At 40.0% G+C, this 23,267-nt stretch overlaps 1 pseudogene; it reads right to left on the bottom strand.

The window, feature by feature from the left end:
• Nucleotides 1-4,672: 4,672 nt before the first annotated feature.
• LOC132212763 (small nuclear ribonucleoprotein G-like) lies at nt 4,673-4,911 on the bottom strand (annotated as a pseudogene).
• Nucleotides 4,912-23,267: the final 18,356 nt, after the last annotated feature.

The following is a 23,267-nucleotide window of genomic DNA, read 5'->3' as shown; positions in this document are numbered from 1 at the left end:
TTAATTAGCTGGAGGTCTAACCTGGGTCTTGGAGTTTCCAAAGCTCCCCAAGTAACTCAATTAAATAGCAAAGTGGGAACCCTGCCCTTATGCTTCAGCCAGTTATTGTCATGTGGATGGCAGGGTTGCAGCCCCCATGCTATTGACCTGTTCAGGAATGGTCATCCATGCTGGGGTTTTGTTTGTTTGTTTGGGGTGTTTTTTTTTTAATGTTTTCCTTTACAAATATAGTTCTTTCTGTATTTTTTTTAATCTTACAAGCCAATGAAACTACCTCTGAGCCAGATCTAGCCTATGGGCTAATAGTTTGTAATTTCTGACTTAATGGAGTGAATCCAGAGATTGCCCCAAAGATAAGAGTATGCTCTGTATGTCAAGGTGCAATATAAAAATAGGGCAGCTAAAGACAGAAACGAAATGAAATAAGTGAGCCTAACTCTGTACTCAGTTGGGAGCATGATCGCACAGAGAGAAATCATTCCATGAAATGTTAAGACACAGCAGTGTGACTCCACATCCATCCACAGGGGAGTATATCCTGAGAACAAAAAGAACTGCAAAAATTCTTAAACCCATTTGTAATGTTTAAATCATAATGTTCACAGTGGTATTTGTATTGTTATTCTTAGACTATTGTGTGTATATTCTAAATACATAAACACATAAATAAAAATAGGACAAGTGTGGATGTGGAGGTGGGCCAGCCCAGGCTCCCCATAGGCCTGAGCCACAGTGGAGCATTGCCACTTGATCTTACCCTAGGACGGTGCCTCTGCCCTCTGCTACCACCAGTTCATCTTCTCAACTCAGTTTGACTTGGGCCTCAAGCTGGGCATCTGCTTTTGGCTGCTCTTTTTGACTTTGCTGTCACTGACACAATTGACGCCATTGGACTCAGATACATATTTTGGTAATATCTAGCATTTGCCCTTACATGAAAAAATCAGATTGTAAATGAGTAGCATTTAAATCATATGTTCACATAGATATCTTAATAGGTAGATACAACAGTCTGGAAGGATGTACCAGTGCGAGCGTATTTATCTCTACAAGGCAAAAGGGTTTATGTTACTTTTAGAATCCAGAACATTTTGCTATTGGACACTTGAAGACATAAAAGTAATGTGTCTTAGTCATTAATGTCATTCACATATATATTAGGAGAGAGAGAGAGAGCAAGCCTGACACATTGTAGGTGCTAGATAAATGTATATAAAATGAATACATGAAATAAAGAGGCACATGTTTTAAACACGAACTTATCTGTGTTTAAATGCAAGCATGTGCCAGAGTTAAGTGAAAATCTCCCCCCCCACTTATGTTCAAAGCATCCAACTCCCCTGATGTCAAAATGGGGGATGTTGTAAAGTAGGGGGTGAGAAGTAGAGATGGAGCAGGGTGTGAATATTCTCAATGGTCTTTATCCCCAAAGTCCAAGTTTCTGCTAAGTTCCTAAAATATCCACTGCCCTCTTTCCGGGTGGACCTCTCATCACCACTTTTGCCCATTCTAAATGACAGCACTGACAATGAGGTTATCAGTGAGAAATATAAACATGGTCTATTATTGTATAACTTAAAAGACATATTACTTTTCTAAATGTTAATCTATTATTTACATTCTGTCTGTGAGGGAAATGGGAAGTTAGGCAGTTGATTTATATTTTTGTGATGAACAATGGGCTAAAATTATTTTCTCTCCCCTTAACCTTATCATCACTACTTGCATAGAAAAGAAGCTGAGACAAGACATGGGATACTTGCTCAAGGCAGAGGCCCAGATTGCTAGATCCAGGGATGTCCCTAGGACCTGCCTTGCCCAGTAATTCATAAACTTTAACAGGACTATTTTTTTTAACCCCCAGAAGAAATCTGTCTGCTCTGTCAGTCCATAAAACACAAAACTGTAGCATGGCTTTGGTTAAAGTAATGGCCTGAGACTTCTTGTTTCTTGAGGTGACCTGAGGTCCATCAGGGCAGTTTTAATAACCACTGAACTAGTTCAAGCTCCACATTCTACAGATATTGATACTGAGCCCCAGAAAGGCTGTGACTCATACTATACTGTCAAGTTAATGTGCAGAAAAACCACCTCGTGAATGTTTAATAGTGATGATGAGTGGGTTCTTAATGGCCTTATCCACTTTGTGGATTAGTCTTGCCATCTGTTTCATCTTTTCTAAGGCTGCCTGCCCTGTGGCTATTTCACATTCATTAATAGCTCCATCAGCAGTCTAGTAAAGGGAAAAGAAGATGGAAAACTCAAATCCCTTATTAGATCTTATCTAGAGGAAGAAAGATGGAAACTAATGAACATGGCAAGATGTGTGTCAGCTCTGGCTGGTCAGGAGTGCTTCCAACTCTGTTCCTGGTCTATTTCAAACTTCTTTCTACAGCCATGTGTTTCCACTCACCCAACACTAGCAGACTTGCTTCCTGACCAAACATAAAACTTAGGAAATGTTCCTTCCCAAAGCAAAGACTGAATTTAATATCAAACACAGCCTTACTTAGAGTGAGGCTTTGTGGCTGGCACCAGCTTCCATCTGGGGTTTCTTTCCTCTTGTTTGGAAATGTTGATGTTTTTCAGCACCCCTGCTGTCCAGCTTCTCCTGACTTTCGAAGCAAACTGGTCTTTTCATAAAGTTTGTTAGGAGCTAGGTTTTGGTCTCCTCTCACAAGGTGGTCTCCATCATTAGTTTCTAAGCCCAGGTCTCTGGCATAGACCTGTTTTATCCTGAGGAAACGGCCTCTGGGTTCCTCGTTTGGCTCCCTAACCCTAGTGCGTGACTGCCTCCGGCTCCTGCTGTGAGCCCAAGGGAAGCTTTATGATGCCTCCTTTTAGCGGAGTTCCTGACTCTGCTGCTCCCAAAACAGGACAAGTGCCCTCAGCTTAGAAACAACTGGGAGCCCACCCACCTAACATCCATCTTGTGAACTGAAAAGACAACTCAAGTGTGGGAAGACTCTAGAAACTACACTTGGTTTAAACATAAGTCTATTTCAGGGCAAAAACTATACAGGGGAGAGAAGCTTAATAAAATGAGTATCAGTATGTGCAAACAGTCTGCTAGACACTTTCCCACATACATATTCCTTGATTCAAGTCATTCCTTTCTTCACTTAAATTCATATGTTTACACACATATATGCATATATAAACTTGCAGATATATAATATATAGTATATATATATGTATATATATATGTGTGTATATATTTATATGAATTAGTTTGAATAAAATTGTAGCTACTCTAAAAAAAACAAAATTACAGTGGCGTAAATAACATAGAAGTTTTCCTGTTTCAAAAATTAGACCTCAAAATTGTACACATTTTCTGTCCTCCCCATTTATTAACTGGGGCACTTGTGATCCACTCTCCTATGAGAACTTGAGAAGCTGCATTATTGACTGACAATGAATGCTTCACCGTGTACCATAGTCTGCTGCCATATATAAAGGTTCATTGAGACTGCCTTATCCCAAATAGCTCCCTCTCACTCAAGCATAGCTAACACATTTGTTCTGTTCCTTTGGTAGAGTGTACATTCTTTGGAAGTGGGAATTATGTCTCCTATAATTTACCTCAAAAGGTCTTTGGATGTGTAGATGAAGGTTATTAACTATTTGCTATTACCACAAAGGACAGAACAAGGAGAACTAGCTTCAAGGGAAAGTAGGTAATCAGATAAGGTGGTCAGATATTAGAGTCATTTATTAAGGGAGCTTACTGAATCGTCTTCCTTAAAAATATTTCAAATAGAGTGGAAAACTGAATGCCCAAGATGGTTTGGAAGCAGTTCTGCTTGGTATAAATGTCTGAATTTTTAAATAAGTTGTTTTCTATAATTTGGATTAATTCAGCTGTGCAATTTACCCCTTCCTTAGTAACACAATGCTGGTTATAGACTGTTACTGCACTTGTCTGAGCATGGCCCTCTCCATGCTCTGTTATCTGCTATGATTCACAGACATTATGTAATTTTTATTCACTCACTCATTCAGTTAACATATATGGAAGACTGACTATACACCAGGCTCTAGGTTTTGACTGTAGAGCTGTGAAGAGAGGCAGATTATACTCAGTGGTGAGACTGGTGACTAGTGGACCCTGATGACCTAAACAGCCTCCCAAATCCTCCAAAGCTTAATGAGCCAGACAGCCTTTGAAGAGCAAGCAAATGGATTTCTATACCTTCTAAATTGGGTAAATATCAAATTCCCTATGGTTCTATAACATGTTGGCCTTTAGGGTTTGAGGCTAAAAAGTGGTATTGAGATATTTTAGCTATCAAAAAACATATTGGGATCTAGGAAATACACTAGACTCAAGGATGGTTCTATTATTCCATCTGCAAAGAGCAGTGATGAAAACCTTCTCAGAGACTAAAGAAGGAAATAAATTCTTGAAAGTATTCCTGTTATTCTGCAAGAAGATGCAATAATTTCACTTGGAGTCAGCTTTTGGCATTCAAAGACAGCTGAACTGTCACTGGGTAGAATGACCTGCAGGAGGGGAAACCCTGACTGTTTGTTTTCTTTTATCAATACAAAAGTTTATTTAACAAAAGTTCAATTTGCAAATGGACAGGACTCTATTTTTATACTGTAGTAAAACAGGTGCTGTGGAGAGGGGCCATGGAGAAGCAATTGATTTCTCTGGTAACTACAGCCATTTTTTATACTCGTTCAAAGGCTTCTAATATGATGATACAATTTCCTTATATTACCACCATTCCAATATTGTTCTGTTGCCCACCAGTTGCCATCTCCACACATTCATCTATCACAAGGTTCATAAAGGGATCAAATCCCCGCAATATTCCTTGGACATGCCTGCCACCATTTAATCTCAATGATAACTTCTTGTCCATAATTTTTTTTTAACTTGAGAGGGTGAGCTTTTCTCATGGTGTCCAAGGGAGCTCAAAGACACTTCCAAAGGGAATTCTGATTGTGTTTTATTGAAAAGTCTGTGCACCCTTCTGAAAGACCTGAGGATGCTCATGAAGGAACACACTCTAGGAGAAGACTCCAGCCCAGGAAGTGGTTAGCCCATCAACAAAAGGAAGCTCTGATAGTCATAGTAATGGCCCCCAAACTTGTGAGCCACAGAATATAGAAGGTAGAAAAGAAATATGGTTAGGATGATGATAACAGCACACTCCGAAAAGAATTTTCATCCAAAGACATTGAGGAAGACTTGGGTATGTAGTGAGGTTTCAAGGGACAAATATTTTGCTCTTTGGGGATATCAAGCTTGACTTGTTTTTTTCTTCTTATGTAAATTTCACATTATTTCACATATGCTTATAAGTGGGTATCAGGCCAATAGATTGTCTGGAGGCAAGAGTTCTCTAGGTTTTGGGGGAAATCATGACCAAAAGAAATAAATCATAAAATAACTGGGGCCATAGGTGTCATGGCCTCAAGTGTTGCAGTGATATAAATACCATAGGAGCATCTTAAACCATTTTATGAGAGTTAATTTCAGAAAGTCTATAGTCTGGGAGTGTAAGACCTCTGCTTATTTTATGTTCATAAATTCCAACTAGACTCTTAAGGCAATACAATAAGTTTTATTTAAAAGGAAAACTCGCAATTGGTATTTTTATGGTATCTTTTTTTCCATCTGAAGGTTTTTATTTTTCCATTTGTCTATGTTCATATAGGAAATATCCCTGTGTTTCTCCATTTTTTTCTATGATTTGAGGCCCTGGCTGGGTAGCTCAGTTGGTTGGAGCAGTAGCCCTATACCCCAAGGTTGTGGGTTTGATCCCCGGTCAGGGCACATACATGAAGCAACCAATGAATGCATGGATGTGTGGAACAACAAATTGATGTTCTCTCTTTCTCCCTCTCTCTGTGTTCTTCTCTCTGTAAAATCAATGAGTAAAACAAAATTAAAAAAAAAATTTTCTTTGAGGACCAGAGCAACATCTTATTTCCTAATTCCTGGTAGTTCTATTGCCCTTAGCATTTCCAGTACACAGATGGAGACAACCCATGATAACCCCACCTACACAGAGTATATGGCTGTTTCCCAGCCAGGAGTGCCCAAACTTTTCCCAAAAATGGTTCCGTTTGTCTTTAATTAAAACTTAAGGCATGAGCTTCTTGGCTCTGGCAAGGGCTCTCAAATGAGAAGCTGCCTCACACAGATTGGTTTCACTGCAATCTGCCTCACAGCAGGCCCCTTAGATGGCTGCCATCGGATTCTGGGACAAGAGAAAGCTTGCAAGCTCACAGAGCCACTAAGAAAGGCAGTTAATGGCCAGAAGTACCTGCAGCTCCTTTCAGTTCATTAACTAAAGCTAACTTGGGGATCATTACTGGAGGGAGACTAATTTGGCAGCTGTCAGCATGGAGGGCAAAGATGCTGTGCTGACTGCAGGTCGTGTGGACCCAAGGCCCCACTCCCATCAGCTATTCTTTCTGTCTCCCACATCTCAAAGCTCAGCCACAGCTCATGAATGAAGTCTCTTTGTTTTTTCCCACTACTTAGCCTTTGTTCCAAAGTAGAACTTCATTTTGATCTAAAATGGCCATAGGGCCTTTAACAACATTAAAAAACCAACTAGTTTATCAACTAACAATTTATCCTTTCTACACTATACCAGAAGTGGGTAGGGACATAAAAGGAGTAAAAAATATTGTTTCTATCCATAAAGATCTTTCAACCTAGTTGTTGAATTAAGCCCATAATGAATACAATATTATATACAAAAGTTTGAAATATATGTGAATGAGTGAAATATATGTGAATATATATGAAATCATATGGGGCAGATTGTAAAAATCTAGGATATTATATAATATATAGAGTAGACTGAGAACAAGAGCAGTTCAAGAAAGGAGAGATATTCAAATGGTCCTATTATTATTTTGTTCTCTTCCAGATTATCTAACAGGAATTCCCTTGATTAAAATATTTGAAATATGTATAAAAAGTAAACATTTACATTTTAAATGTGTCCTGAATGCTTTCACTATTTACTTAATCCATTATCAGTGGTCTCTAGCTTATCAGCAGAAGAGCCTAAGAGACTCTTGGCTATTGTAGAAGCTACAATTCTGTATGCCTACCTAATATTGCTTATAGACAGAATAAATATCTTGTTATTTTTCAAACATCTGGTGAAGCTGATATAATTAATGAGTTGCCAGCCATTAAGGAGAGCTGTTGAACCCATAGTAGCTCTTTGCCATTTTATGGGTGGGTTTTGTTTTTTTCCAGTTAGTGGAACTAATTTTATAACTTCTAGACATAAAATGTTAAATTTTACCCAAGTTCTGACTATCGGGCTTTCAGCAATCATTTTCTTAAAGCTTTACCTCCTCAAGTACAGAATTATATTCTGAATATTTTTAACTTGTAATTTTCAAGTAGTTAGTGCCTTGCTGAGAAATATTTCCTTTTTTCAGTTACCTGGCTTATTAGGTGACTGCGTGAAGTAGTTTTGAGAGAAAGAAAAAATTTACTTGTGCATGAAAACCTTTGTTCTCACTGGTGACGTTTCCCCACTGCTCAGAAGGATGCCATCAGTATTTGTGGCCTCTTACTGTTTTTAAGGTTTTCAGCTTATTAGTAACTAGTAAGAAGTGCCTAGTAATAACAGCTACCATGTACAGATCATCTATTACATGCCATATCGTCTAACATATTTTATTCAATGTTTTATCAATCCTGTGTTACAATGACTATTTATGCCTTATGGATGAGAAAACTGAGTCTCAGAGTTAATTATCAAGTAATATCTGACCAATGCAGAATTTGAATACAGCTATAATTGACTCCAGAAACCACATTTTTTTTTCACTGTTAATATAAGGTAATTGAAAACTGTTTGGGCCTGCAATCTAAATCCACTATATCTCTGACACACATAGTGTTGCAAAATGTATACAGTTATGCAAAAGAGGAGAAAATTCATTGTATTCAGGGTCTATATCAGGCAGATTTTTTCTCGTTTCTTCCTAGCCAATACATTGTTTACACTACTCATTCATTCCATGTTCATTTATAGATCACCTCTCTGTGCCAGTCATGGAATACAAAGATGAGCAGCAGGCAGTGCCCTCAAGCTCATGTGGCTTAGACACTAATGCAAGTCAGTGAAAAGACAATTCTAATACAAGTGTTGGTGGCTAAATTGACGTAAGCCCAAGGCACTGTAGGGATATAAGAAAAAAGAGCCTAACTAGCCGGGGAAAGAGGTGGGGGAGTTAATCATTAAGAAATGAGTAGGTCTAGTCCTGGCCAGTGTGGTCCAGTGACTAGAGAGTTGAATTGGCCAGAACACTGAAGGGTCTCGGGTTTGATTCTAGGTACCTGGGTGCGGGTTTGTTCCCTGCCTCGGTCAGGGTGTGTGTGGGAGACAACCAGTCTATGCGTCTCTCTTACATCAATGTTTTTCTCTCTCTCTTCCCCTCCTGCTCTTCCACTCTCTCTCTGAAAAAGCAATGGAAAAAATATCATCCGATGAGGATTAACAAAAAACCAACAAACAGAAAAGAAATGAGTAGGCCCACATAATTTTACCTTTTAGACTAGTACTAAGATAGGTTAGAGGACCTAATTTAGTATTCTCCATTAAAGAAACCTTAAATTGAAGCACACAATTGCAACTTTGGGGGAGCTCTAATACTTGGATGTGCTTGCAGAGGTCTCTAACCTGGAGCGTGCACTGTGTCACCGTGGCCTTTGTGCTTCTCATTACCATCTCCCGTCCACATGCACAGTCGCACCACTGTCCAAGCCACTGCAGCTCCTGCCTGAGCCAGGACCAAGCGCCCGAACTGGTTTCCCTTTCACCTGTCTTCTCCCTTCCAGTGTATTGTCTACCCAGAAGAGTCATCTCTCGAAAAACACATTTGACGGTATTGCTCCTGTGTTTAACAAGCTTACTATAACTCAAAATAAAAGTCCAAAGTTCTTATTAGAATGGTTCTTAAAGCCCTTCACAACCTGACCCCGTTATGCCAGTTCCAGTTTGACGGCCCGACACATGTCCTATGCTCTGGCCCCTCACTCCTTGATCATAACTTCCCTTCTCTTGTCTGACCAACACTGTCCCTTTAAGACATCTGATTCCTCTAGTGCCAAGGCACTCACATCTTTCTTTATGTCACCATAAGGCCTAGTTCCGCCTCCAGAGGAAATATATATCTTTGTTGCAACCATGTGACTCCAGATAGTCTTCACTGTGAGACTCTGTGTTTCTCCAAGGCAGAAACTAAATAATATCCAAGTTCCACAATTCTGTCCTAACTGCCTAGTACAGCATCTGGCTTAAGGACGATACCTCCTAAATACTTGTCATTTATTCATAATAACCAATATTTGCTGAGCAATCACTATGAAAACTTCTGTTTTTTTGTGTGCTATTTCTGTTTTTCCTTACAACCTGTCTCTTGATTCAGCACTACAAATATTCCTAACTTTAAATATTAGGAAATTGAGGCATATATTTGGTAAATAATTTGCCCCAAGGTAAATTGAAGAAAAGTAGCAGATCTAAATTGGTCTCCTAACCACTATTGTATATTATTGGATGAATTAATGCATGCATGAATGAATGAATGAATGAATAGATGAGAAATGGCAGCATGTTTTTGTGTATTAAATCTTTGGTTATACTAGAAATTGTGATAATCCTACTACTCTTAGGTGTTTGGTTAAGTCTCCTCTCATAATAAACTTCTAAAATAATATAAGTAGGGCTTTAAGATATGTCTGTCTTGTCTCTGGTGAAGTAGCAATCTGTTTGGGATTCGTTGTTAGTTCTAAGTAGGGATAAATGGCCAAAACCGGTTTGGCTCAGTGGATAGAGCGTCGGCCTGCGGACTGAAAGGTCCCAGGTTCGATTCCGGTCGAGGGCATGTACCTGGGTTGCGGGCATATCCCCAGTAGGAGATGTGCAGGAGGCGGCTGGTCGATGTTTCTCTCTCATCGATGTTTCTAACTCTCTATCTCTATCCCTTCCTCTCTGTAAAAAATCAATAAAATATATTAAAAAAAAATAAGTAGGGATAAATGACTTGCACCTTGCAAATTAAAAAAAAGAAAAGTCGCCCGGGCCAGTGTGGCTCAGTTGGTAGAGTATGTCCCATGCACTGAAAGTCTGCTGGTTCAATTCCCAGTCAGGGCACATACCTAGGTTGATGGTTTGATTCCTTGTCAGGGTGCATTCAGGAGGCAACCCATTGATGTTTTTCTCTCACATTTATGTTTTGATATCACTCTCTGTCTCTCACCTTCCTCTGTCTCTAAAAATTAATAAAGACATAAAAAGAAGTCAACAAAGTTGTAGTCTGAACAATTATTAGTGAGTTCATAACATACAGGTAATGGGCAAGACATTTAAAGAAAGAAATAACCCAGGTGGTGTGGCTCAGTGGTTGAGCATCAACCACTTGGTCAGGGCACATACCAGGGCTGTGGGCTCGATCCCCAGTGGGGGGCCTGCAGGAGGAAGCCTATTGGTGATTCTCTCTCATCATGGATGTTTCTCTCTCTTTCTCCTTCTCTGAAATCAATAAAAATACGTTTTTAAAAATTTTTAAAAAGAAACAAACATGAATAATGGAATTTAGAGAATGGCTAGCTACACAGAAAACATTTAATAATCATAGGAGTGTTCTCTAGAGTTCAGATAGTACTAGCACAAGATATAAACTGAGAACCAGGAGCCAGAGTCCTATAGTCAGTCTTCTTGCTGGGTGACTGGTCAGATTTTCCACTTTCTCCAGGTTTCTCTTTCCTCAGAGGCACAAATTCAATAATATTCAACAGGTCTGTATTGATTGGCCATCAGGCCCAAGAAATTGGCTCAGATGGTCTCTGAGTCAGAACCTTATAACTAGTGACTCTAAACTTCCCTCTTCACTTCTCAGATGAGGACGTGGGGTCCCAAGAGTGAGGTATTTTGCCAAGGTTAGATGACTAATTAATAGTAGAGAACAGTTCATTATTACAAACTGTCATTTTATACCACTAATGTACTGTGAGCTAACCCACCACACACACACTGAAGAGTATAAATTGTGGAAATTCATCACCTATTATCCTCAGCAACATCCAAAATAATCTCTGCATAATTTAACAAATGTGGACTATTTGGCAAAATTTCAAAAAGAACCCCAGGAAATGAGAAAATGATGTCATTATATTACCCATTAAAACAAATGAAAGTTCCATTTTTTTAAGAGAAAAATAAACCAGAATAACTCAAGTTAAATTCCAGTTCTGCTTCAAACCAGCCACGTGGCCTTGTCCTCTGTGAGTATCAATTTCCTCATGTCTAAAATGAGACAATATGTTTTGACTCTCAAACAAGACACTGCATGTGAAAGTCTCCTGTAAATCTCTGAAGCACTACAAAAACATTGGCCACTATTAACTGAAGGTGCTTTGCTCAGAGAGGTTATTACACGTCTCCATCTTCTTCCAAGACAGAGAAACTGCATTTAATAGTAGGAGAAGAATTTCGTCTTGGCAAAAGAATCACCTTTCTGATAATCAGAGCTATTAGATGTTGGCAGGGGAGACAGTAAAGGTATGTTAAAGCAATATTTATCCAAGGATTTTAAGAAGACAAAATATATAGTACAGCTTGTTCCTCAGAGCAGGAAGGAGAAATAGAAAATCTCTGATAAGGAATATCCAATCGTAACAAAGTATATTTGTGAGATTCCAAGACTGTGTTTTGTCAATTTCTTTTGCATTAAATGAGAAAGAAAAATAAAGCTTGGTAATACTCAGCCAGGGGTCTTTGTATAGGATGTGGTTGTCATGTGCATTTTTTTTGAAGATTTTTCATGTGTTCAGGAAAATAATTTGATCTTCCTTGCAAAGCTAGGTTCTCTGGGTGAAGGCAAAGCCCCTCAAAGCAGTTTTTTCTTTAATGGGAAAAGGAAACAACTGAGAGAGGGCCCGAGGTGGCTCCCTCCTGACAGCACACTTAGGAGTTCAGAGGCACTGTGTTTTAACTGTATCACCTTGATTTCCTCCAAAGAGCAGTTTGGGGAATGGCAAGTTGGCATTTGCAAGAGGTTAAAAGAAAAAGAAAATTGTTACCCTGCTGTGATTTTGTGCTTGTGCCTGTTTTATGTTTCCAAATAACAGCCTGTGGGTTTATTCATGTAATTGTGGACTGTATTTAAAGAGGTTAACAAAGAGAAATTTCTTAATTTAAAAGGTATGTGTGGGACCCAAGACAGGCAGCACTTTTTTGGGCAAACTCCATTCTTGCAGCACTTTAGAGTGGTCTATTATCTATAAATTGTTTTTACGAACCCATACACAGTATGTGCATTTTGTATAATGTTAATGGCAGTAAGATAAAATGAAAGAGCAGGAGAGTTCTGTTTAGTCATCTTTTTATACCGAAAGAGGCCCTGAGACCACCCAGCATTATGGATTGTCATTTGCCAGAGAACAATTGGGGTCTGTCTGTTCATTCTCAGAGATTACTCATCTTTCAGTGCTCAATAGCACCAAGCATTGGCACCTGGAAGATAGTCAATACATTTCTCTTGAATTGAAATTAATAAAATTCATATGCTATGTCGTTGGTTACTCACATGGAAATCCATCTGTTTCTTTTAAACAGTTTGCCTCATATATAATAATGAAGGAGCTAGAGCAGTCTTCCTGGTTCAGCGCATAGTTATTGCCTAAGTTGGGTGGGGAACGTCCAGGCCATGGGCTGTATAAGGCCCTCAAAGTCATTTGGTCTGGCCCTGCCGAGGCTTTGGGAGTTAGTTAATTCAATGTTTGACCAAATATAGCAGGCTAATTTTTAAGTTGATAATTTTGTATGAAATGAGTGTCTACCTCATAGCAAGGGCACAGTATATATTGGCTACAAGTGTTATTCCTGGATAAAGGCTTAGCTAAATAATTTTAAGTGTGAATGCAAATAAATTTAAGCATTATATATATAAATATATATATAATAAAGTTACATACATATATATACATATATATATATATAAAATAAAAGGGTAATGTGCTAATTAGATAGGACGTCCTTCCAGATGACCTTCCAGATGAAGCCGGGGCCTCAAGAGCTGAGCCCCTTGCCCAAATTTCATGCGTTGGGCCTCTGTTATATATATACTAGAAGCCTGGTGCATGAATTCGTGCATGGGTGGGGTCTGGCCTGCCAGCCTGATCGGGGCCATGGGCAGTTGGCCGGCCAGCTGGGCCCCCTGGTTGAACTCCTGGTCGGACTCCCGGTTGAGGGGACAATTTACATATTAGCCTTTTAATTCTCTCTCTCTCTCTCTCTCTCTCTCTCTCTCTCTCTCTCTCTCTCTCTTTCTCTCTCTCTAAATGTTTATTGAGATGCATGGTTCTTTTCACAACAGACACAGAGGTGAGCCAGAGAAGTAATAAATAGTATATACCATGAAGAAAGTCAAAGAGCTGTGGTAGAGAGTGGTGGGGATGGGGGAAGTTGGGGTGGGGTGCAGTAAAGACTCTCTGAGAGGTGATAATTGAGCCGAGAATAGGACGGGCTACTTGCAACATGAAGATTCAGGGGATAAACCTTCCATAGATTGGGAACAGCAAGTGGAAAGGCCTTGGATTTTTCAGAAAATGGGAGAATTAGTATATTACAGAGTTCTTTTAAACCTGGGCATGATTGACATTTGGGGCTTAATAATTAATTCTTTGTTGTTGGGGGCTGTCCCCTGCATTTTAGGATTATCAGCATCATCCCTGGCCTCTATCCAACATATTCCAGTAGCACCACCACCACCCATCAAATTGTAACAACAACAAAAATACTCTAGAGATTGTCAGATGTCCTCCTGGAAGGCAAAACCCTTCTCCGCCCTCCCTGGTTGAGCACCACTTGGCTAGTGAATGAACACGGAGAATAATTCTATATGGAATAAAAGCATCAGGGAAGATCTTGGTAGTTCTTTTTAAGAACACTTCTGAGGCTTTATTGGCTAACCATTTCACCTCAGCACCCACCTCCTGGCCAGAATATGTCTGGATATACAAAACATGAGCCTGTGACTTCCTACTCCAATTCTGTCACTTACTATTCCTCTACTACGCCCCAAGGCCTGTGTGTGTGTTTTTTACTCAGAATATGAAGCAATATTTTATAGCTTTTATTTTACCTGGTAAAATATGTAATATTGAACTATAGTCCTAATAGGATAAGTATTTGGAATAAAAGTGTCTGTTTAAACTAATAAAAGTTAACACATATTTTATTAAGTAAGGATTTTATTTATTTTACCTGAAAATTGAGTTGACTATAGCTGTCTCTTTTGACTTCTCAATGATGAAAGGTTTGCGTGCAGCTTTAATTTGGTATATTTATCTAAAATGTATAGATGTCTGTTAGGTTACAAGGGTGAGGGAGAGCTAATAACAGTTTATTAATAGCAAACCTCCTGAAATGCTTCTCAATCCATATAAAATCTTAGCAAATAATTTATCCTTTAAAGTATACGTGAATTACAACTCCTGAGGCCGCACGATGAAGAGGTGTTTATATTTGGTGCAGAAAAGAAGACTAGCATCAACATGGGTGTAACCTTAATCAAGATCAACTCTAAAGTGACCCAATGGTTTTGAGATTTGTCCTCATCTTTAAACCATTATTTCTTCCTTGGATATAGTAACGTATCCATTAGAAATGCCTCCCTTAGAGTATTTATGCACTAGTGTGCTCTGGGAAGAAAATACCTCAGGAATATTTTCTAGCTATAGAGGGAAGTAGAAAAAAGGTCCTGGGAGCTTTTTTTTAATCCTCACCTGAGAATATGCTTTATTTTATTTTATTTTATTTATGAGAGTGGGAGAGGAAGGTAGAGAGAGAGAGAGAGAGAGAGAGAGAGAGAGAGAGAGAGAGAGAGAGATTGATTGTCTGCCTCCGGCATGGGCCCCAACTGGGAATCAAACCCACCACGCAAGTATGTGCCCTGACCATGAATTGAACCCAAAAACCTTCGGGGCACAGGACAACAAGCCAGCCAATCAAGCTACACTGGTCAAGGGCTGGAAGCTATTCTGAAGGAATACGGTTAGGAAACTAGATCAGTTTTCTGTTTCGTTCCTTCCCCTCCTGCCCCAGAGTTGCAGGATTCTGAACTTTTATTTATTTATTTATTTATTTATTTATTTATTTATTTATTTATTTTTACTTTTTTTACTTATCTATGAAGTTTTCTTAGATTACAATTAGTTGCTGGCTTTAATCTGATTGTGAGATGCTAGGAGACTCAAGCATCTAGACTATAACAGAACTAAGTGAAGCCTCGGGAGCCTTCTGTCTTAATCATAGTTAGAAACCTGTCCAGTTTATTCAGATTCCTCCCTCTAGATTTACTCATGTCTCCGATGCTATGACTTACACTGGGTCACTTGGAAGTCCTTCAACAGATAATTTCTGCTTGGTGCACGTATCAGATATTTGAATATTTTACCCTTCATCATTCAACCCATATGCTTCAGAATAATAACTAAAAATAATCCTTTACTAACAATGTCTCTTAGCTTTGGGAATCGATTTCTTCAGAAGCGGAAATTTTAAGAGAGGAAGGATAATTGAACCCAAAAATAGACTGCCATGGGAATCACTCCATTCCAGGGAACATAAAGAAAAGAATATACAACCATCTGCTGGACGGGCCAGACACAGCCCTGTCTGGGCCAGGTGGCCTCTGGGGTTCCCGTTCAGCTCTAGGCATCTATGATTATTTTGTGGAGATAAAATGAATGCCATGAATTTTTTTTTTAAGTACTGGGAATCTGTGCCTTTCTTTTAAAAATCTTTGTTGAGTTTATTAAATTACCAAGTTAATAAATGCTTATTTCAAAAAGAATTCAAAGTAAAATGTGAAAATATGCCCCCGACTCCAATTCCATTCCTCAGAATGAAGGTTAGCAGTATGGAGGGTAACCTTCCAGGGCATGTATTGTTGCATTCTATGAATATATATTTCAAAGAAACTGCATGAATGTATAAGAATAGACATATCTTTAAATCTATGTAAATAGGTACATATAGTTTCTTTTTTATTATAAAAATGGGTGTTCTTCAAAACTTCCCTCTAAAATACCTCCTTGGCCCTAACTTATATGTTTCTTGTTCTTATTCCAATTCCCCTCAATCTCCAAAGTCTGTACCTCTAAAACTCAAAGAACATTTCTGCAAAAGAAGATTCAATGGATGGTAGGGGGTGGGGAAGATGCAAAGATGCCAGCACCAACAGCTTCTTCAGTAGGCATATACCATGTATATAGTGTGTCATTGTGTATAAAATTTATATCCTAGTTTATATAGGATCTGTTCACTGTGTCTAAGGATAGGCCTCATTTCTTTTTTATTATTATTAAATCTTTATTGTTCAGATTATTACAGTTGTTCCTCTTCCCCCCTCCCATACCTCCCCTCCACCTGGTTCCCACCCCACCCTTTGCCCTTACCACCCCCCCACCACTGTACTCATCCATAAGTGTACGATTTTTGTCCAGTCTCTTCCCGCACCCCCCACACCCCATTCCCCCCAAGAATAGTCAGTCCATTCCTTTACTGTGCTCCTGATTCTATTATACTCACCAGTTTATTCTGTTCATCAGATTATTTATTCACTTGATTTTTAGATTCACTTGTTGATAGATGCATGTTTGTTGTTCATAATTTGTATCTTTACCTTTTTCTTCTTCTTCCTCTTCTTAAAGGATACCTTTCAGCATTGCCTATAATACTGGTTTGGTGGTGATGAACTCCTTTAGCTTTTCCTTATCTGTGAAGCTCTTTATCTGACCTTCAGTTCTGAATGATAGCTTTGCTGGGTAAAGTAATCTTGGTTGTAGGTTCTCCGTATTCATCACTTTGAATATTTCTTGCCACTCCCTTCTGGCCTGCATAGTTTCTATTGAGAAATCAGCTGACAATCATATGGGTACTCCCTTGTAGGTAACTGACTTTTTTTCTCTTGCTGCTTTTAAGATTCTCTCTTTGTCTTTTGCTCTTGGCATTTAAAGTATGATGTGTCTTGGTGTGGTCCTCTTTGGATTCCATTTGTTTGGGGTTCTCTGCGCTTCCTGGACCTGTAAGTCTATTTCTTTCACCAGATAGGGGAAGTTTTCTGTCATTCATTCTTCAAATAGGTTTTCAATATCTTGCTCTTTCTCTTCTTCTGGCACCCCCATAATTCGGATGTTGGTGCGCTTGAAGTTGTCCCAGAGGCTCCTTATACTATCTTCATATTTTTGGATTCTTTTTTCTTTTTGTTTTTCTGGTTGGTTGTTTTTTGCTTCTTCATATTTCAAATCTTTGACTTGATTCTTGGGATCCTCTAGTCTGCTGTTGGAACTCTGTATAATCTTCTTTATTTCAGTCAGTGTATGCTTAATTTCTAGTTGGTCATTTTTCATATCCTCGAGGGTCTCACTAGATTTCTTGAGGGTCTCACTAAGTTTATCAGTGGTTTCTAGAAAATTCTTGAAAAACCTTATAAGTGTGGTTTTGAACTCTATATCCTGTAGTTTGCTTTCTTCCATTTCTGTCATTTGTGACCTGTTTCTTTGTCTCATTTTTTATGCTTCCCTGTGTTGATAGAGTGGCTTTCTGTGCTAGGTGTCCTATAGGGCCCAGTGGCTCAGCCTCCCCAATTACCTGGGGTGGACACTCTTGGTGCACCCCTTTGTGGGCTTTGTGCACAGTCTTGTTGTAGTTAAGCCTTGATTGTTGTAGGTATCACTGGGAGGAATTGACTGCCAGGCCAATTGACTTTGAGAATCGGCTGTGTCTACAGTGGGAGAACTTCTGTGCTGGAGACACCCTTCTGGGGCAAGATTTGCTTCATTGGAGCTTTGGTGCTCACTGAGTCTGCCCCCTGAGTGTGTCCCATATGGATCTGAGGAGTTGTAATCTGGATGGTCCCATTCCCACCACTGGGTACACTGGCTCTTGGATCTCTAAGTAGGTGCTAATTTAGCTTCTTTCTGAGGCTACCCAGCAGGAGCTATGGGGAAATATGCAGATTCCTCTTCTTTGTTTGGGGTTTGGAGGTGCCTAGATGAGGCCCAGCTGTGAAGCAATGCAAGCAGCTGTGGGGCCTTGGGCCTTCTTTTGGAAGTTCTGGGTCTCTCTGACCCAGCTGCAGTTTGTTAGGTAATTTTCAGGTTCCAAGGGGCCAGGCCTTTCATATGCAAAAGCCTCTGCGCACAGCTTGGGTGGGGCGGGGGTCTCAGGGAATCAACAGAGCAGAGCAAACAGCTATGGCTAATCCTCAGTCCTACCTTAAGAGGCCCCGTGTCTCAGTGTCCCAGTAATCGCTGCAAGCACCTCTGAGAGAAAGCTGCCTTCAAGTTCCGACCGATGCCAGACAATCCAGTTTCTCCCCATATGAGTCTGGGTCCACAGAGACTTGCCCAGAACTGGAGTTCAGAGCAGTCGGGAGCTTGAGACTCCCTCCCAATTGAAAAAGACAACCGAGTCCTCAGCCATTTTCACGTGCACCTCTGTACCTCTGTACTTTACTTCCGCACCTCCTCTGAGTCTCAGTGTGCTTTTCTCTTTCCTTCTAGTTGTAGAATTTCCACTCATCCAGCATTCCTGCAGTTCTGGATGATGTCCGTTTTGTCTTTTAGTTGTATTTTTGAAGTAGTTGTGCGAGGAAGCAATTTCCGGTGTTTACCTATGCCGCCATCTTGGTTTCTCTTTGATAGGCCTCATTTCTAATGCAACTTCCTTCAAAGGAATCCAAGAAACTCCTGTAAGATATTTTGCTATGAACTGCCCCTGCAGACATCACACAGCATCTTGCTATTCCCCTGGGGTTTTACTTGCCTGGGAAGAGAGTGAGTTGTGTGTGTGGCTCTTCAGTAAACACAAAATTCCTGACTTAGTTCAGAGAAGAGTAAGCCTGACAGTGAGGATCAGAGGAGAAGAGGTAAGCTGTAAATGGAACTGGTTCAGCAAAGCACAGAACCAGAAAACAGAGAGGGTAAATTTGAGAGTAGCTTCTGAATTCTGCTTACTGCTTATTCACCTCTCTGTGTCAACAACCATCTTTGACCCTTTGGTTAAAACATTCCTCCTCCCGCTACTCAGGACTCTGTCATTGTTAACCCATCTCTTCCCCTCCACCCATCCCAACACCCACCTGTTCCATTCTTGGGCTCTCACAGGCTGCTGTGCTTTCCTCTATGACAGCAATTATCACTTTGTTTTATATCTTTGAATTAGTTTTCTAATCACTATACTAAACTAAAACTCTTCAAATCAGTCTTTTATCTCAATATCCTCAGCACCACGCACAGCCTGGTATATAGTAGGTGCTCAATATATGTCAGAAATAAATCAAATATTGATGACTTATTACAGTAACATCATCTAAGTATCAAATGAGTATCCTTCCCATAGTGCCCAAATCTGATAAAATGCTGATGTATTAGGTTTCTTTCCATTTATTCTAATATATTAAGCAAAATCATACTTAACAACCTTCTGTTAAACTTGTTCAAAAATTATTGAAAAGAAGAAAAATTAGCAGAGACCATGTCTTAGTTTTCTGGGGCTGGTATAACAAAATACACAGGAGAAATGTATTTTGTACAGTCCTGGAGGCTAGGATTCTGAGACCTGGGTGCCACAGGGTTGGGTGAGGGACCTTTTTTGTTCTCAGACTTCGTTTTGTATCCTCACCTGCAAACAGGCTAGGGAGCTCTGTGGGATCTGTCATAAGAGCACTACTCCCATTCACCAGGGCGGAGCCCAAAGACTCCACCTTCCAAACCATCGTATCAGGGATCAGGATTCCAACCTGTGAATACTAGGGAAGGAGGACATAAACATTCAGACCATAGCAGATCATCATATGAGACAGCATGGCTGTCATAAATCTGCAAACTTATTAAAATGCCTATCAAGGTATTCTTTTCTTTTTGTTTCACTCACTATAGTTGTTTATGTCAGGGCCAATCTGACCATCTTCTCCATGGATCCAGTGGATGGATAGCTTCCTGCCCAGTAGGTTCACTGTTTTAAAAGACAGCTGTGTTTGCATGTAAAGCAGCAAGTGGTTTTCTCCAGTCAGAAACGTATCACTGGTGTCAGGACAAGGGACACTGCCGTTACCATGCCTGTGTGGTGATTGGTAGCGTCCAATATGGATTCTCTGCTAGGACATCCTGAACTCCTACCCAGCAGTTCCTTAAAAACACAGCAGTGAGTAGTGCTCTAACATTTGCATTTTATTCCTCATATTGCTAATGCTCAAAATACATTTCATTTAAGTAATATTTTTAGAGTCACAATGGCATCCATAGCAACATACATTTATTTTTCTTATTACTAGAGTGACTTTTGTCTCTTTCTCTCTCCTCAGCTTCATCTCTCCCATGAGCTAAACATTCCTTTCTCTTTTCCTAAGTTGGATGCCTTTTTAGTTTTACCTGACAATTACCAGAACATGAAGACAAAAACCCAGGAGAATGAAATCTTTATCAGTGAAACAAACGAGTAATATATTAAAAAGAAAATGTTTCTCTAACTTGGAAAGCCTAGTTCAGCACAAGAATTACCCTGAGGCACTCTCAGCTGTGCCATCAGTTAGGCCATGAAAATACATCAAATGTCCTTGCAACCTCTTATCTGGGTGCGCAGTCTGCTGTACCTAGCAGTTTGAAATATATGCAGCAATGCCTAGCTCAATACCTCAGGCTCTTCAACGTCTGGATTGATAGCTTCTCATCTGCCCACTCCCCCCGGAAGGACACAGCTCTCCTCTATGTAGAGCAGAATGGAGCCACATCATCCTGAATGGCTCTCAGAAAGGGAAGAGTCACTGCGTCAGTCCTAATGATCTGCGTATGCATTCCTCCGACTCCGTGGTGCAGAACCGAAAACCTCACATTTAACACAATGTACAGAAAAAGGCTCCACAAAGTTAATTTCCCTTTATATCAAACATTCATTTAAAAGCACTGAATATAAAGCAACTGCTCCTGCTTACTGCAGTCTTATTTTTAAATAGTTGGGAAATGGGAACATCAGCTCCAAAGAAGACAGAATTTTTATGTGAGTGCTGATCGCTTTTTCCCCCCCTAGTTTCAGCATTTGATCTCAACTGCTGAGGGATTTTTAGCAGAGAGCTCATTAAAATAAAGATTGTAGTTGTTGTCTCAAGTTGCTGGGGTGCAGGGGCTGAGGTCACCCACATCTGTCCTTTCCTACCTCCCAGCCCAGGACGTAGAAATGCCTGCGACTCCCTTCTCTTCCTTCCATGCTCCCCAATCGACCATGTCTCTGCCCAAATCCTTGATGTTTGTGGTGCTTGGCCACCTCTTCCTAAGACTGAAATAAGGGTGAAAATAGTTTTAAAAATAAGGAGTTCCACAGATGTTCCATCAGGATCTCATCAGGAGACAGAAACCACACCTGTTTTATTTCAACAGTGAGAATTTAATTTTAAGAATTGTTATTAGGTATTGAATAATTGAAAAGATAAAAGTGGAGTAATAACGTGTCATGAGGATGGCAATCGTAGGAAAAACCTACCACTCCTTAGAGTTGGAGGCACAAAGGGAAGAGGTTGAATAATTACAGCTTAGAAGCTGCGAGGAGCAGCCAACGTGCGACACAAACCTGCTGTAAGTGGTGCTTCTTACCTGGTGCTAGCGATCCCAAGCTGGAGAGAGTTCACAGAGTTGGGACTTAGTCCTCCAAGCCAGCCATAGGGCTGGCTGGTGTCGATGCCTCTGAGGAGTATGATAAGACTCACTTGTGAGGGTTACAAGTGCTGCTGTGATCGACTGCTTCTGCTAGAATGCACAGAAAGCAAACAGGAGGGGGCAAGTCCCTTCTTTCTTCTGCTTGATGGTCCCCGCCTGCATTCTCTGCTGTGAACCATAACAGCGACACAGTTGGCACAGGAGAAACGTGGCCTTCAGAGTTTCAGCCTGGTATCACCAAAACAGAAGAGAGAGGGTTGGATTAGAAGTTGAGGGACAACAGGTTAATAACTGCCATAATGTTATGGCATCCTATACGGGATTCACAGTCTCTCTTTCTTGCTTTCTTGTTCTTACCCATAAGCTTTTCAACTATCTAAGATACTTCATTGCTTACACTTTCAACCTTGGCAGCTTGCTTTCTTTCCAAAACTTTATGGAGTGATTTGGTGTAGCCATAAGGTTTGCTTTATTTTTATAGCCATAAAAAAGAAAAGAAACAAAAGTCAGGATGCCCATGTTACTTAGTGTGTGGCAAACTGAGCAAGTATCTTTTAGAAATCTAGCCTTACGTTGATGATAAACGTTGCCAGTGCCAGCTATTCAGACTGTGAGAGCATTTTAGCCCTTCTAAATCCTGGCTTAGGATAGGAATCTGCAATTCAACCCTCCAGCCTTTGCTAGCCCAAGGCACAGTCTTCTCTGTACTGTACCCCCCCCCCCCCCACACACACACACCTTACCCCACATTGCAAGTTTGATATTTGCAGTTGCCTTTAAGGTAAGCTCACTTTTTGCTTTTTTTGCAGATGCTTGAAAAAAATAATACTATCTCCATTTAACCTCACTTTTTTGAGTCACTTGGTGATTTTTTTCTTACTTAGCCCCAGCAATTCATTAAAAATTCTACTTTGTCCAAAGCTAGTTATTTTATATTGGTGGGACCATCAGAGTATTTAATCTACATTACTGCCTGGAGCTGATAGCTTTTGATTGATGGGCTATTTGTGTATTCTCATGCTAAAAATGACTTTTCTTAGGGGGTAGTAAACAATTGGTGTATTTCCGCCATATGGCCTTTGATGGAGAAGCATAGCTTCAACACTATGAAATGAAGTATCCACGATTTAGCTAAAAAAGGCAGTAATTTCCATTCATCATAACATACTAGCACAGACTCAGATTCAAAGGACTACTTAACCTTCATTCTTCTCTGTTTCTGCAGAACAGCCACTTGCCTTTGTCTGGTAGGCCAGGAAACTTTTCAGTAATTGTAGCCTTTCATGTATATAGGCTTCAAAACTGAGTGGCTTTAAAAGTAGCTCTTCCTTTGTTTTGGAGTAGCCACATCTTACATTTCTGTGATGAGTGTCTGAAGCAATAATGAAAGAATATGACACTCCAAGTTCCTAGAACACATTTCTCTCTCTCTCCAGCCTCACTTAGATATCATCATGGATACCTCATGTTATCTCCCAGAGACTGCTCAGACTAATTCATCATGAAAGTGTATTGTCACGCCTAGAATCCTAGCACATTTTCCTGGAATCTA

The sequence above is a fragment of the Myotis daubentonii genome, chromosome 11 (genome assembly GCF_963259705.1).
Source record: "Myotis daubentonii chromosome 11, mMyoDau2.1, whole genome shotgun sequence".
In the NCBI taxonomy this organism is placed as follows: domain Eukaryota; kingdom Metazoa; phylum Chordata; class Mammalia; order Chiroptera; family Vespertilionidae; genus Myotis; species Myotis daubentonii.
Note: the sequence above shows the minus strand (reverse complement) of the source record. Positions and strands in the feature narration are given on the sequence as shown.